Source organism: Schistocerca serialis, chromosome 6 (assembly GCF_023864345.2).
Source record: "Schistocerca serialis cubense isolate TAMUIC-IGC-003099 chromosome 6, iqSchSeri2.2, whole genome shotgun sequence".
In the NCBI taxonomy this organism is placed as follows: Eukaryota; Metazoa; Arthropoda; class Insecta; order Orthoptera; family Acrididae; genus Schistocerca; species Schistocerca serialis.
The window spans coordinates 444,071,326-444,087,657 of record NC_064643.1 but is presented as its reverse complement, the minus strand read 5'-3'; the positions used below and the strand labels follow the sequence as shown (position 1 = coordinate 444,087,657).

The 16,332-nt window shown below is 42.5% G+C and overlaps 1 protein-coding gene across 4 annotated transcripts in view; it reads left to right on the top strand.

The window, feature by feature from the left end:
- The first annotated feature begins 313 nt into the window (after positions 1-313).
- The window catches only part of LOC126483723 (cytochrome P450 6k1-like), a 659,078-nt gene continuing 643,059 nt past the window's right edge, over positions 314-16,332 (top strand). For all 4 annotated transcript variants that reach the window (XR_007587767.1, XR_007587768.1, XM_050106828.1 and 1 more), the window contains exon 1: positions 314-336. The gene's annotated coding sequence lies outside the window, so the exon portion shown is untranslated. The remainder of the gene's footprint in view (positions 337-16,332) is intronic.

Here is a 16,332-nt window from a genome sequence, read left to right as displayed (position 1 = left end):
GGCTAGTAAAATGGGCTATGGGAATACATTAGACAGCTTTTATTGATACTTTTCCTTAAGCCCATTCTCAAACAACATAGTGAATGACATCCAGATGTAACGTTCTGATAGCTTGAAACCTGCAAGCGCTGTCAAGTACTTTCATCGACAGTCTGTTGTTCAAAAGATTCGTTTTGTGTAAATGAAATACAATCACCCGCCTTTTGACAAATCATGCTGACTCCAAAGCCGCCAAATGAGTTGCGAAAAGCTGACCTTGGCATGTGTTCATATAAGATATGCTGCGTGAAGAATTTATCTCAGTGTAATCCACGCCAGCCACGAAGACAGTCACAGGTAAGTACTTCTCTGCAATATCGTTCGTAGTTTATTTACTTGCCTCCATCATTTCCTATTCCACATAATAAAAACACACACACACACACACCTGTACAAATCTACTTGATCTGAAGCATATTTGAAACATCAAGTCGTACTGTCAACTGGCGCGCAGGTGAAACGAAAACAACGCTCTTTCGACGAACAATCTTTGCACTGCGTCATAAAGTACCATTTCTTTTTTACTGTTAATGCTTATATTTAAAATATTTCCCTTTTCTGTTAGTGAGAAATATCGTAATGTATACGGAGCGGAATCTCTCCAAATAACGAAATACGTAATATGAGGATTAAGTCTTACTACTTACTGAAATATACTTTTTATTTATTAAATCGCTTTATTTTTGTTATTAAGTCGCTAGCTGTAGATCTTATATCTTCTGTTTAATGCCGATGCATATGAATATGTGATCTGGCTACATCTGGCTAGAGCTTCTTCATTCGAAGAAGTGTGCGAATATTTGATGAAGAAAAGGAAAATGAATAATAATATTGTTTTCGGAGGTTGCTGTTGAAATCTTTTTCTTTTCATGATTTGTCTGAGAACAATGTGTTATACGTGCAAAACGGGTTAGGCGTGAAAACTAAATTATCAGTCAGATAAATATATGGTAGAAATCATGTGTAATCGGTCGTTGAGTTATTCTGAATGTCTACGTGTGACATTCTTACATTATGAACTGTTACCAAGCCATCAGTGTTCTGCCACGTATAGGGAAAACAAATGTGGTATTGTTCGGCGCTGCACTTATGATAGGGTTAGCATGCTGATCCGTTGCTACTGGTTCAGAACGGAATAAAGTCATTTATGGAGTGCTAGCACGACTTTACATCTGGTCGAGCGTGATGGCTACGTAGATTCCTCAAATTGAGAATGCAGTTTTTGTCTCAAACACTTTATAAACATAACATAATACTCCGAAACTGACCATGTCGCTAAATATATTTCACCAACAGTGCCTTTGGAGAGAGATATTTGATAAAATTCGAAAATAACAGACCACTAGTTGCAGAATTAAAGATTGAGAATGCAGTTTTTGTCTCAAACACCTCATAAACATAACATATTACTCCGAAAAAGATCATGTCGCTTAAGATATTTCACCAACACTGCCTCTGGAGAGAGATATTTGATAGAATTGGAAAATAACAGACAACTAGTTGCAGAATTAAAGGTTTATTAATCCTTTACCATGGTTTATGTAAATACAGATTTGTCTTCCTCACTGAGCCTACTGAACGAATTATATATACTATCAATTATGGATTTTGACTGTTGATATATGTGCTTGATACGTACATTCTATTATACAAGAACATTTTGGCCCCAACATCCGTTGTTAATATGTAATTCTGCGAGTGAATATAATGTTTTTTAATTGTAATTTTTTTTCATCGCATTTGGTTTCTTCACTGTTTGACATTTGTAACTATTATGTACTAATCTGATCAGTATAGTAAAACAGAGCGTATCACCTTGTTCGCAGAAATATCATTTAGACAAATCATCAAGGAGAAATTGAATTTAGAACCTCGCATAACCTGTAATCTTCTGAAAGGTGTATATATATATATATATATATATATATATATATATATATATATATATGAGTTTGAAAAATCATTGTCTTAAATTTACCTTGTCAATAACTGTAGCATATGTGTTAAGTACCTTTTGTATCAGTTCGGATTGATAACATTATCTAGTGTGTTAGCATCTGTACATGTTTGACGTCATGTGCGCCTGTCTGTAACCCATGACATGCAGAAAGGTTAAACGATATTTTTCAACAGTGAAAGAAATAATTCGGTAAATGATGTGGAATCTGTGTAACCCAATATGAAAGACAAAGATACAGCATTTCTTGGATCCATGTTTCGTACGTCATATACCTGTTGATAGCTCCATCAAGATCACTCTACTAAGAGATTCAATTAATGGATATCACAATTAGCATTCATTTCACCTCCTTGTTTTTCATCATTTATTTTATTCAAAACCTCAGTTGTTGCACGTATTTCGTGAGACAACCGTGTCTTTTTAGTTTCAAAAACATTGAAAGAAATTGTATGTTTTCGTTTGAGAGAAAAATTCTGTGGTGCTTGGCCGCCTGTCTGTGTCCGACGGGAAGAACAATTCGTGAGTCAACCATTTTCAAACATCAGGTGCGTTGATGCACTAACCGTCGATCTCGATCTTCTTAATCGGAAATTCTGTTCTCTCGACCGGTGGTGAACAGCTATCCCTTCAAAGATAAGTGGTCAGCTTGTGTGAACCCGAATTCAATTGCACGCACTGCCAAGGACTTTTCCTTGGTCGTAAGACTGGAATACTTACACTCGTGATGGCAACTGTGGAGCAACTTGAGTGAAAAGAAGCGGTTCCAATGTCAGGGGAAGTTCAAAACTGCCAGTAGAGTGTTGCACCACCTATATCTCTCCATACAGAATCCGAATTACGCCATTGGCAGAAGATAACACGGCAACCACTCGGTACTGAATGGTCTCACAAAGCTAGTGGATTGGGCGTTAGTTGTTAGCTGTTCCCTCGGATGTCCATAAACCCGTTATTAGATTTGTTTCTTCTTGGCTGTCCTTACTGGTGTCGACCTTAAAAAGACAATACAAAGTTATATTACTGGACGAATGTTGTGCAGGGCAACCAGCATGGCAGAGGCTGAAAGACTGTTTTTCCCTTATTTCCGCTAATACGGAGGCTAGGAGACTCTAACCCCCATAGTGCTGATCCTCGGGGGTCAAGGAATATGTTTGTCAAATTTGGTTTATACCGATCTGGCGGTTTGGGAGGATGTGCTCGAAATACATTCTGTTTTTTAGCCATCAGTATACTGAAATGTTTTGATGTGGTCCACCAAGAATTCCTCTCCTGTGCCAGTCTGTTCATCTCAGAGTAGCACATTCAACCTACATCCTCAATTACTAACTAGAGTTATTCAACTCTGGATTTTCTTCCTATCATCTTGTCCCTTCTTCTTGTCAGTGTTTCCCATATATTTTTATCCTCGACGATTCTCCAGAGAACCTTCTCATTGTTGCCTTATCAGTCCGCTTAATTTTCAAAATCTTACTGTAGTATCGCATCTCAGTTCAAATGGTTCAAATGGCTCTAAGCACTATGGGGCTTAACATCACAGGTCGTCAGTCCCCTACATTAGAACTACTTAAACCTAACTAACCTAAGGACATCACACACATCCATACCTGAGGCAGGATTTAAACCTGCGACTGTAGCAGCTGCATGGTTCTGGACTGAAGCGCCTAGAACCGCTCGACCACATCTGAATTGCTACCATTCTCTTCTTTTCTGGTTTTCCCACAGTCCATACAATGCTGTGCTCCAAAGATACATTGTCAGAATTTTTTTTCCTCAAACTAAGGTCTATGTTCGACACTAGTAGACTTCTCTTGGCTAGGAATGGCCTTTATACCAGAGCTAGTCGGCTTTTCATGTCCTTCTTGTTCCGTCTGCCATGGGTTATTTTGCTGCTTGCCTAGCAGAATTTCTTAACTTCGTCATCAGTTATGATAATAATTTCTTATTTTTCACAGTTCTGCTGCTTTGCATTATTTTCGTCTTTCTTCGATTTATTCTCACTCCATATTCTATACTCATTAGATTGCTTATTCCATTCAACAGACAGCGTAATTATTCTGCACTTGTGCTCAAGATAGTAATGTTATCAGCGAATCCTATCAGTGATACTCTTTCACCCTGAATTTTAATACCGCTCTTTAACCTTTCTTTTATTTCCAACACTGCTTCTTCAATCTATAGACTGAACAGTAGGAGCTTAGACTACATTCCTGTCTTATATTCTTTTCAATCTGAGCACTTCGTTATTGACCTTTCAGTCTCTTGGTGGTGGTGGTGGTGGTTAGTGTTTAACGTCCCGTCGACAACGAGGTCATTAGAGACGGAGCGCAAGCTCGGGTTAGGGAAGGATTGGGAAGGAAATCGGCCGTGCCCTTTCAAAGGAACCATCTCGGCATTTGCCTGAAACGATTTAGGGAAATCACGGAAAACCTAAATCAGGATGGCCGGAGACGGGATTGAACCGTCGTCCTCCAGAATGCGAGTCCAGTGTGCGAACGACTGCGCCACGTCGCTCATGTCTCTTGGTTCTTGTACATATTGCATATTACTGGTCTTTCCCTATAGCTTACCACTATTTTTCTCAGAATTTCGGACATGTTGCACCATTTTACATTGTCGAACGCTTTTTCCAGGACGATAAACCCTATGGACACGTCATGATTTTTCTTCAGTCTTGCCTCCTTTATCCAGCGCAATGTCAGAACTGCCTCGCTGGTGTCTTTATATCGTCATCTAACCCAGCCCTAGTTTTCTTTCCCAGTCTTCTGTCTATTATTACTGTCAGCAACTTGGATGCTTGAGCTGTTAAGCCGATAGTGCAGTAACTTTCGCATTTGTCAACTTTTGCTGTCTTCGGATGGTAAATTGCCGGTCTTCTAGATTCTACACAACAATGTCAATAGTCGTTTTGTCACCACTTCTCCCAACGATTTTAAAAATTCTGATGGGACGTTATGTATCCCTTCCGTCTTATTTGATCCTAATTCTTCCAAAGCTCTTCGAGATTCTGACTCCAAGGGATCCCCTCTCTCTTCCCTGTCGAATCCTTTTTCTCCTTCTAACACGTCTTCAGATAAGTGTCCCCCTCTCCCCTCATACACACCTTAAAAGTACTCTTTCCAACAGTTCGCTCTCTCCTCAGCATTTAACAGTCGAACTCCCAGTGCACTCTTCATGTTATCGCCTTTGCTTTTAATTTCATTGAAGGTTGTTTTAGCTTTTCTGTATACTGACTCAGTCCTTCTGACAACTGTTTCTTTTTGATTTTTTCACATTTGTCATACATTTTGTCTTAGCTTCCCCGCACTACCCATTTAATTTATTCCTAGGTGACTTGTATTTCTGTATTAGTTATTTTCCTGTATTTTTTTTATCCTTCCCTCTTTCATCGATCATCTCAAGTATTACTTCTGTTACCCGTGGTTTATTCATTATCTTCATTGTACTTAGGCGTTCCTTTTTCGCTCCTGTGATTATCGGTTTTAGAGTTGTCCATTCCTCTTCAACTGAGCTGCCTACTGAGCTTTATCGCAATAACTATAGCCTCGGAAATCTTCATGTGTATGACTTCATTGTTTAGTACTTCCATATGTTCTTTGCACAGCAATTCTTCTTGACTAGTCTCTTAAACTTCAGCCTGCTCTTCATCATTACTGAATTGTGATCTGACTCTACATCTGCTCCTGGGTACGCCGTACAATCCATTGTATCATTTGGGGATCTCTGCTTGACCATGAACAGAGCGAGGTGGCGCAGTGGTTAGCACGCTGGACTCGCATTCGGAGGACGACAGTTCAAACCCGTGTACGGTCATTCTGCTTTAGGTTTTCCGTGGTTTCCCTAATCGCTTCAGGCAAATGCCGGGATGGTTACTTTGAAAGGCCACTGCCTACTTCCTTCCCCATCCTTCCCTAATTCGATGGGACCGATGATCTCGTTGTTTGGTCCTCTCCCCCAAATTAACCAACCAACTAACCATCCTTACCATGATATAATGTAACTGGAATCTTCCTGTGTCTCCCGGCCTTTTCCAAGTATACCTCCACCTTTTCTGACTCTTGAAGAGAGTATTCGATATTAATAGCTGAATTTTATTGATCACAATCCGTCTTTCTCCTCTCTCACTCCTACTACCAAGCACGTATTCTCCCGTAACCCTTTCTTCTTCTTCTTTCCGTAGAACCGCATTCCAGTCTCCCGTGATTGTTTTGATCTCCCACTACGTACTGAATTATCTGTTTAGTATCGTCATATACTTTCTCTATCTCTTCATCCTCTGCTTGCGACGTCAGCATCTATACCAGAATTATTGTTATCGGTGTTGGTTTGCTGCAACTCTAGCATGAACAACTCTATCAATAAACTGTTCACAGTAACTCACAACCTGCCCTATTTCTAGTTCGTAAGGAGTCCTCCTCCCGTTATATCGTTAACTGCTACTGTTAATATTATCACATACACGTCTGACCAGAAATCCTCGTCTTCTTTCAATTTCACTTCGTTGATCCCCAGCACACCTAGAATGAGCCTTAGGATTTCGCTTTTCAGATTTTCTTTGTTCCCTATCGCGTTCAAATTTCTGTCATTCACCGCGCGACCGCTACGGTCGCAGGTTCGAATCCTGCCTTGGGCATGGATGTGTGTGATGTCCCTATGTTAGTTAGGTTTAAGTAGTTCTCTAAGTTCTAGGGGACTGATGACCTCAGATGTTAAGTCCCATAGTGCTCAGAGCCATTTGAACCATTTCTGTCATTCCACGCTCTGACTCACAGAACGTTACGCTTTCGTTCGTTATTCAACCCCTAGAGGGTACCTACATTCCAAGACACTCTAAGACATTAAAAAATACGACGCACTATGAGGAATTGTCCGAAACAGACGGAAATTATTACATGTGAATAACATATCCAGACAAACAAATGATTACAATTTCAGAGAAATTGGATGATTTTATTAAAGGAAAAGGGCTTAACAAATTGAGCAAATCAATAACGCATTGGTCCGCCTCTGGCCCTTATGCAAGCATTTATACGTCTTGGCATTAATAAATCGAGTTTTTAGATGCCCTCCTCAGGGGTATCGTGCTAAATATTGTCCAACTGGCCCGTTAGGTCGTCGAAATCTCGAATTGCATTGAGAGCCCTGACCATAATGCTCCAAACGTACTCAACTGGAGAGGGATCCGGCGACCTTGCTGCCAGAGGTATGGTTTGGCAAACACGAAGACAAACAGTAGAGACTCTCGCCGTGTGTGGGCCAGTGCATCTCCATCTACATCATACTCCGCAAGCCACCTAATGGTGTGTGGCGGAGGGTAATTTCGGTATCACTATCTGATCCCTCCAACCTTGTTCCACTCGCGAATAGTGCGTGGGAACAATAATTGTCGGTAAGTCTACATATTGACTCTAATTTCTCGAAGTTTCACCTCTTGGTCAATATGCGAGATGTATGTGGGGGGGGGGGGGGGGAGGGGGCGGGAAGTAATATGTTGTCCAACTCGTCCTGAAAAGTACTATCCCGTACCAGTGGAGTTTCTTTAGCATCTCCGTAACGCTCTCCCGCCAGCTAAGCGATCCCGTGACGAAACGTGCCGCTTTTAGTTCCATCTTCTCTATTTCTTCTATCAGTCCTACCTGATAGGGATCCCAGATAGATGAACAATACTCAAGAATCGGGCGAACAAGCCCCTTTTAAGCCACTTCTTTCATGGATGAGTAACACTTCCTTAAGGCTCTTCAGATGAATCCGAGTCTCGTATCTGCTTTTCCCGCTATCTGTTTTATGTCGTCATTCCACTTAAGGTCGTGCTGGATAGTTGCGCCTAGATATTTTACGGTAGACGCTGTCTCTAGCTGTTTGTCATCAATAGTGTAGCTGTAGAGTAGTGGATTTCTTTTCCTACGAATGCGCAGTATGTTGCATTTATTTATGTTCAGGGTCAACTGACAGAGCCTGCACCATTCATTACTTCTCTGCAAGTCGTTCTACAAATTCTTATATCGCTGTTGTTACCAGACAATTCCATCATCTGCGAGTAGCGTTAAAGAGCATCCGACGCTTTCTATTAGATCATTTATACACATTCTAAACTTCAATAGCCCTATAACACTTCCCTGTGTAACTCCGGATATTACCTTGACATCTGTCGATCTTGTTCCATTAAGAGCGACGTGTTGAGTTCTGTCTACAAGAATGTCTCGAATCCAATAGCAAGTCTGCACCGATACTCCGTATGCTCGTATTTTTTTCATTAAACGGCAATGCGGGACGGTGTCAAATGTCTTACAGATATCAAGAAACACGGCATCGACCTGAGCACCGTTGTCCCCTGCGCTGTGGATCTCATGGAGGAACAGAGCGAGTTGTGTTTCGCAGGATCTCTTTTTGCGAAATCTATGTTGATTTTTATAGAAGAGACTTTATTTTCCAAAAACGTCATAGTTCTTGAGCACAAAACATGTTCCATAATTCTACAACAGATTGACGTCAACAGTATATCAACAGTATACATCTATAATTGTGTTGATCTGTCTTATGGCTTTCCTTAAAAACGGGAACGACTTGCACTTTTTCCAGTTTTAATATTTTTTTTTTTTATTTTTAAAATAAACCTCTCTCACACCGGCCTGATTTAGCTTTACTGATCAGGATAGTAAAAACATGCATATATTAAGGGCATTTTCATTGACAAAGCAGGCCTATCACATTCACATAGTTCAATACTGTTCTATCCTGATTAAATTAAGCTTAACTTAAATTCCATAAGGCAGTGAAGCAATTTCGAAGTCTCGGTGCGACGAAAATTGTCAGTCGATCTCCTGGAAACATTTGTAATAATTATTAACTTTCGGTGATCACATGGGGAAGACCGGAGATCTGCTGGTAAGACCGTGTTAGCCTATTTATTTAAAGTAACTGGATATCTTGAGCATACAAAACGGCAGGTTCGTCCAGTGTAAATCAGACGTTCCCCACTGATCCCGTGCAACACAGCGTAGTAAGCAGACACTGTCAATGATAATCAGTTAAATAATACGCGAACACTCTTACTTTAGTTTAGTTCATGTATTATTTTCCTTCTCATACAGAACCTCATCAAAATGGCGACTAGCTCAACAACAACTAATCGGCAAGAAGTTCCCTATTCTTTTCATAAGAGAAAACATAGATAGCAGAGAAGTTATTCCATGGAGTAAATGGACGCTCCAAGGAATAATTGGGCTTGAAACTACTTTGCATTGATAATCGGTAAGATAAGAAGAGATATTTCGAGATATGTACTGAGTTATATAATTTATAAAATTTCTGAAAATATCGCGGAGAGACCGCTACATGAGACATTACACAGTCTTAGGGTACCTTTCGTTACTCAAGCGATCTACGATAAATTACTGCTAGAAGGAGAGCAAGCTCTTTCGCATAATCTTTATAGAATCTTATAGGTATCTCATCTGGTCCTGACGCCTTTCCCCTACTAAGCGATTGTAGCTGCTTTTTAATTTCACGATCGGTTATCTCAATATCTGCCATTTCGACGTTCGTACGACGATCGAAAGGAGGGACTGTGTTACGATCGTCCGTGATGAAACAGCTTCGGAAGACCGAATTCAGTATTTCGGCTTTTTCTCTGTTACCTTCCGTTTCGGTGCCGTTGTGGTCGCTGAGAGAATGAAAATATGATTTTGACCTACTTACCAAAATCTCAAAGGGTTTATACTCAGGTCTGTTGACAAAGTGTTACTTTCAAAATAATTGAACGCTTCTGTCATTGCTCTCCTTTCGCAAATTTCCGCTTCATTCAGTTTTTGTTTGTCAATTAGGTTTTTACTTCTCTTGAATCTGAGATGAAGTACTCTTTGTTTACGTAGCATCCTATCACCATTTTTGACCGTTCTTTGATACTCAGTTTCACCCAGATTAATTCACATTCGGAATCGGTGATAACCTCGCTGGTTTTTTTCGAATTTTTTACTGCAATAAACGCTCTGCCACCAATGGCGACTAATCTATCCTTACAATAAACATTCCAATCTGAACTTAGGATTTCGTTGTCATTGACCTCGCTAGATTTCATCAAATTTTTTACTGTAATAAACACGCTGCCACCACTGGCGATTAATCTATCATTACAATAAACATTCCAATCTGAACTTAGGATTTCGCTGTCATTGACGTCTGGTTTCAACCAGCTTTCTGTTCCCAATACTATCTGTGCACTATAACCTTCAGTAAGCGATACTAATTCCGGGAACTTTCCTTGCATGCTCCTACAGTTTACTAAAATCATATTAATCTTTTCTATCTCTGACCTACGAGGACACTGAGACTGATTTAACAGGCAAATCGTCTTTGATCCCAAGGGAGAGGTTCTCTAACCTAAAAAAGCCCCATGTTCACGCCACAAGTACTCCGCTACCCTAGTAGCCGCTTCCTGCCTGTGGTTCACGTCTGACCTATTAAGGGGAACCCTAGAATTCTGCACCCGATAGCGGAGGTCGAGAAATTTGCATCCGATACCACCACAGAGTCGTCTGAGCCTCTGATTTAAACCTTCTCCCCAGCTCCAAACCAGAGAACCGCCATAAACTCTGGCTGCGATGCAAAAAATAGCTTAGCCCGCACCCCGCGTGCGCTGCTAGTTGCCTTCATCAGATCAGTCAGCCGCCGAAAGGAGCCGAGGGTGGCCTCAGAACCCAAGCGGCAGGCGTCATTCGTGCCGACATGTGCCACTACATGCAGCCGGTTGCACCCAGTGCGCTCGGTAGCCGCCAACAGGGCCTCATCCACATCACGGCTGAGATCTCCCGGCAAACATGCCGAATGCAACTAGAATTCTTTCCCGCCTTGTCTGCTATCTCACTGAGGGGCTCATCACCCGTCTAACATTGGAGCTCCCAATGACAATCATACCCACCCTCTGTACTTGCCCGGACTGGGCAGGAAAATCTACCGCTGGCCTAACAGGAGAGGCATCCCGTGCTGGCTCAGAGTTATCATCAACACTGGGTTGCACCTCGTACCTGTTGCTAAGGCGTAGGGAGCCAGCCGCACGGCCTGCTCCCTCTTTCGCCTTCCGCCCAGTGACACGCGAACCCGCCACTGTCTGTTCAAACAAATTTCGGGCTTGCAGCCGGTCGTCGTTCAATACTTCGCACGATATTTCAACTGGGCACCTGCCAGTCATCTTCAGGTGAGCCGTCGCAGACTGGGGATAACGTCCTCCGCTCCGCAATATATAGCGTACTGAAACTATTATGCGCATGCGTCGAAAACTTGATAGTTGAACAAAGTTGAATTTTAAAATTCACACCACCACTGTTTGCCACCCTCTCTGGAGTGAGGACGGGCCGGTCAGATGTTGCGTATCGGAAGCCGCAGCGACGTCCGGGCACCAGGGGACTCCAGTGGCAACAAAGGAGTCGCAGGTCTCGTCACTGACGCCCCGACGTCACTGCAACTTCGAGCATTAGCTAGAAGCTTGTCGGCGGTAGCCAACGCATCTTCCGGCTGTTGACAGGCAACAGCCAACTCTCCTTGTGTCCGCTTGCAGCAAGCACACTGCCTAGCCATATCGTACAGTGTATAAAATAGATATAATGTCTTAAATGACGTTACTGAGTTTGAGATGTATACAAAATATGCCTAAGGAGAATAAAATAACACTAAAAATTGCTGAGCAGATTTCTCACTGTACTCTAAGGTATTAAACAGAAAAAATTTCTCTATAGAAGTTAATGTATTTACAGATACCTGTTATTAGAAACCCTGTTTACCGAAAAGTTACTGCACGAGATAAATATTCAAACTAGAATGCGCTGATCTAAACTGTATGCTGTCTACTAGCTTGCTGAAATGTAAGTTCTCGATGCCGTGCCTTGAAGGAAAACAAAGCGGGGCACTGAATATCGTCGAAGTACCGCTCTGCTATAAGGGATGATAACTAAGGAGTCCTCCTATGGAAAGAAATGGCACCCCAGACCATGTGTCCTAGTTGTCGAGCTGTATGGCGGGCGTCACTCAGGTTGGTGTCCCGCCGCTGTCCTGTGTGTTTCTAGCATGTTGTCACTGGCCACCAGGACTGATTTCGAAATAAGTTTCATAACTGAAGACAATTCTACTCCAACTCAAGAGAATCCCAGCCTAAGATTGATATGGAGACGCCCTGGAGAGTAGTGGGATACCAACCTAATTGTTGCCCGTCATAATGACTGACAACCAGAAGTGATGGCCCGGGATGCCACTTCATTTCAGAGAAGGACCCGCGGCATCATTACAGCACTGCGATAAGGCGACGATATTCTGCTCCCTGTTATGTCGCTCTTCATGCCAAGGCATCCTGGGCTAACATTTCAGCAAAATAATTTTTCTACTGCTTGTCTTCGTGCTTGCCAAAGCCTACCTTGGAAAGCAAGGTCGCCGAATCTCCCACCAATTGAGAACGTTTGGGGCATAATAGACAGGGCCCTCCAACCATCTCGGGGTTTTGAGCATCTAACGCGTCAGGTAAACAGAACTTAGCACGATATACCTCAACAGCTCAACAGCTCAACAGCTCTGTAATGTCAAGCCGAATAAATGCTTGCATAAGGGCCAGAGATGCAACAATGCCTTAATTTGTGAAGCACGTTCTCCTCAATAGATTATCCATTTTATCTGAAATTTTATTTTTCTGCACACGTGCATCAGATCTAACGATTTCCATCACATTCCGATAATTCTTTCACTTTGTATCTTTCTTCGTGTCTTATAGTTTGTACACGTTCGGCACTTATACTGCGCACAACACCTTCTCCACCCTGTCTGTGTTTACTTCTTTCTCAAAAAAATGGTTCAAATGGCTCTGAGCACTATGGGACTCAACTGCTGAGGTCATTAGTCACCTAGTACTTAGAACTAGTTAAATCTAACTAACCTAAGGACATCACAAACATCCATGCCCGAGGCAGGATTCGAACCTGCGACCGTAGCGGTCTTGCGGTTCCAGACTGCAGCGCCTTTAACCGCACGGCCACTTCGGTCGGCTACTTCTTTCTCCCCTGCCTCTCTGTCCACGTCTTCCTTCCAGTACTATCTGTCCTATCTCTCTGTCCACCTCATCTATCCCCTCTCTCTCACCACTTTATCTTCCTCTGTCCCTCTATCCCTATCCTCCTCCACCTTTTCCTTTCCACATCTTCCTCCCCCAGCCCTCTGTTCATATCTTCCACCTCTTCTTCCTTCACCTGCCCGTTACCCTTCTATACCTTCCTCCTGATTCCTGCATTTCCCCCTACTTTCAATACTATCTGACCATCATCTCCTCCACTTCCCTCTCTCCGATATCTCCTCCTCCCCTCTCTCTGTCCATCTATTCTACCTTGTTCTTTATGTACATTCCCACCTCCTCCACAATCTATCTTATGCTTCCATCCATCTTTGGCCATCTCCTCCTGTCCCCCTCTTTCTGACGTCCCTTCCTGACCCCTCCATCACGTCGATCTCCACTGCCCTCTGTCTCTCTCCATCTCAACGTCCTCCATTTCACTCAGTCCATCTCTATCTCCTCCAGCCTGTCTCTTTCCACCACCACCTCCTCCTCCCTTTATCTGTTCTCCGCTAACCACTCTCTCTTTCCACCTCATTGTCCCCCCCCCCCATCAGTGTTAATTGATTTCTCCTCCATTTATTTGTCCATCATTTCCTCCACCTCCAACCCCTCTTTCTCTGTCCACACCATCCTTCCGCATTTTCTCATTTCCCATGTTCTCCCTCCTCTTCTGGGCAGCCATATGTTTCCACATCTGTGTCACCTGCAAGGTATGCACATAGTAGCCTGACAATATGCCTCCTCTCCTCTCCATCTGTTGCCTCCTCTCCCTGCTCTGACTGTCGACAGTTCTTCTACCCTATTTTTTTGTCCATCTTATATACTCCCTCTCTCACTATCACTCTGAACAACTGTGCCCATCTGCACAGGTAATGCCTGCAGAAAATGACGATAATCCCTGCACAACATTCTTGTCATCCAGGGGATCCTAGATGTCAATGACTGAAAACGCTTCTCACCTGTGTGTCCACTCCTATGGGAACTAGGAGGTTCTAACCCCACAAGGGTGATTCTTGCGGAATAAGTAGTAGAAACAGTATGAGTGACAAATTGCTTGAAAACATTTCAGTAGTTTGGGAACGGATGATGGACATAAATATATACAACCTGTTTTATACATAGACTAGACTTATTCCTGGAGCTTCACCCATGTTTGGATTTGACAGACACAAGATGTTAAAAAAACTGGCTAGTATTTCAGGGGACGATAGTATGAATAAAAAAAAAAGACAAATATGTCTTATGACGCTGGGTCCCACAAAGCATACGTTGTGACATAAGACATATGAATAGGTCTTTGTAGGAGGTGCTCTTGTGATGACAACGTATTACTTGTCCTACTACAGATGACTACTGATAATTAATTAACGTTAATTACAACTTCTGGCATGGAATACTGTGAGACAGGAAGGTATCACTAACATGTGATTGGATATGAGTACTGATGTTTCATTGATGCTCTGTGTCAAACCAGGGTCAACAACGTGCTGAGATAGTTCCATGCAGTATTGATGTAAACATTAGTTGGCTCAGTGGTCTGCAGAGAGTTGTTCCATTTACGTTGTGTGATTGTACTTTAGTCTTGTTATGTTTGTTTATGTTAGCGTACATTTCTCCTAACATTGGGTATGTACAGTGATGTTTGGCCTACTTAGAGGTCAAGTTTAAATTACATATTATTGTGATGTTTGTGGTGCAGTACAACATGTCCTCTCTCCTGCAGATACTTTGACACAGCCTAGCAATGAAATTCTTTTACTCCACAAGTGAAATGGCAGACGTGATTTATTGCTATGGTTTAGCAAATGGAGTTAATCTGAGGGGCCATAAAATGAACACTGAAAGATTTCAAGCACAAAGCGTACCATCTGTTAAGCTGTTCAGCTGACTGTTTCAGCATATTGTGGAAACAGGTTCTGTAGCACCCAACAAAGTACACAACAGAAGGCCTTGTTCAGTTTGCACATCTAAAATGTAGAAGTGTGCTCTAGGTACAGTGGACAACAACCCTGGGACCAGTGTGCAATGAACAGCATATTCAGTGAATCCAGGCCCTTAGGGCACAAGACCATCCTGCGAGAGTGAAGTTCTGCCAATGGCTCTTGCAGCAGTGTGGTGTGGATTCATAATTTGCCTCCAACATTTTGTTTACTGATGAGGCAGGGTTTACACGACATGGCATTGTAAATTTCCATAATCAGCATGTGTGGGTTGATGAAAATCCCCATGTGTTTCAAGAAAAAACGCATCATATCGATTCTCAATCAACATACGAATAGGCATATTTGGCAGTACATTACTAGGGCCATATGTGCTACCACAGAAATTAACTGGGGATTATTATTACCGTTTTCTGAAGAACATCCTACCTGTCTTACTAGAGGATGAGCCATGTCAGGACAGACTACAGATGTGGCCCATGCATGATGACGCACCAGCACGTTTTCTCTGCATTGTGTTTCCGCACCTGATGGGGACGTATTAAAACTGGTAGATTGTCCAAGAATGTCACATACCTTGACCTCCTCGTTTCCAGGATCTAAATCGACTAGACTTCTGGTTACGGAGAAACATGAAGCAATTGATCTATGCCACACCAATAAACGATGTGCAGACACTACACAATCATGTCTTCCGTGCTTCTCAGCACATTCAGAGCCAACCAGGGCGATTTCAATGAGTGCGTGAGTCCTTACACCAAAGAGCAGAGATGAGCAGACGTTACGTAGAGCACCTCCTCTGAACAAATAGTCATATGTCAGAATGTACGCTTTGTAGGATCTGTGATTATAAGACTTCTTTTTCTTGTTTTGACGCAATCATCACCTGAAATATTGAATAGTTTTTTAACACCTCCTCCCCTCTCTGTGTGACTTTTCCCTCCTCCCATTTCTCTGTCCACCTCATCCTCCGACCTCTACCTATTGATCCTCTCCCTCCATGTTCTCCGTGCGACTGCTACGGTCGCAGGTTCGAATCCTGCCTCGGGCATGGATGTGTGTGATGTCCTTAGGTTAGTTAGGTTTAAGTAGTTCTAAGTTCTAGGGGACTGATGACCACAGCAGTTGAATCCCATAGTGCTCAGAGCCATCTGAACCATTTGAACCTCCATGTTCTCTGTCTCTTCATCTTTTCCTCCTCCTCTCATTGTCCATCTGCTCCCCCCTCTCTCTGACCATATCCTCCTCCTCCATCTGCCTGTATCCTCCTTCCATCTCTATGCCCATAACCCCTTCCCCTCTCTCTGTCA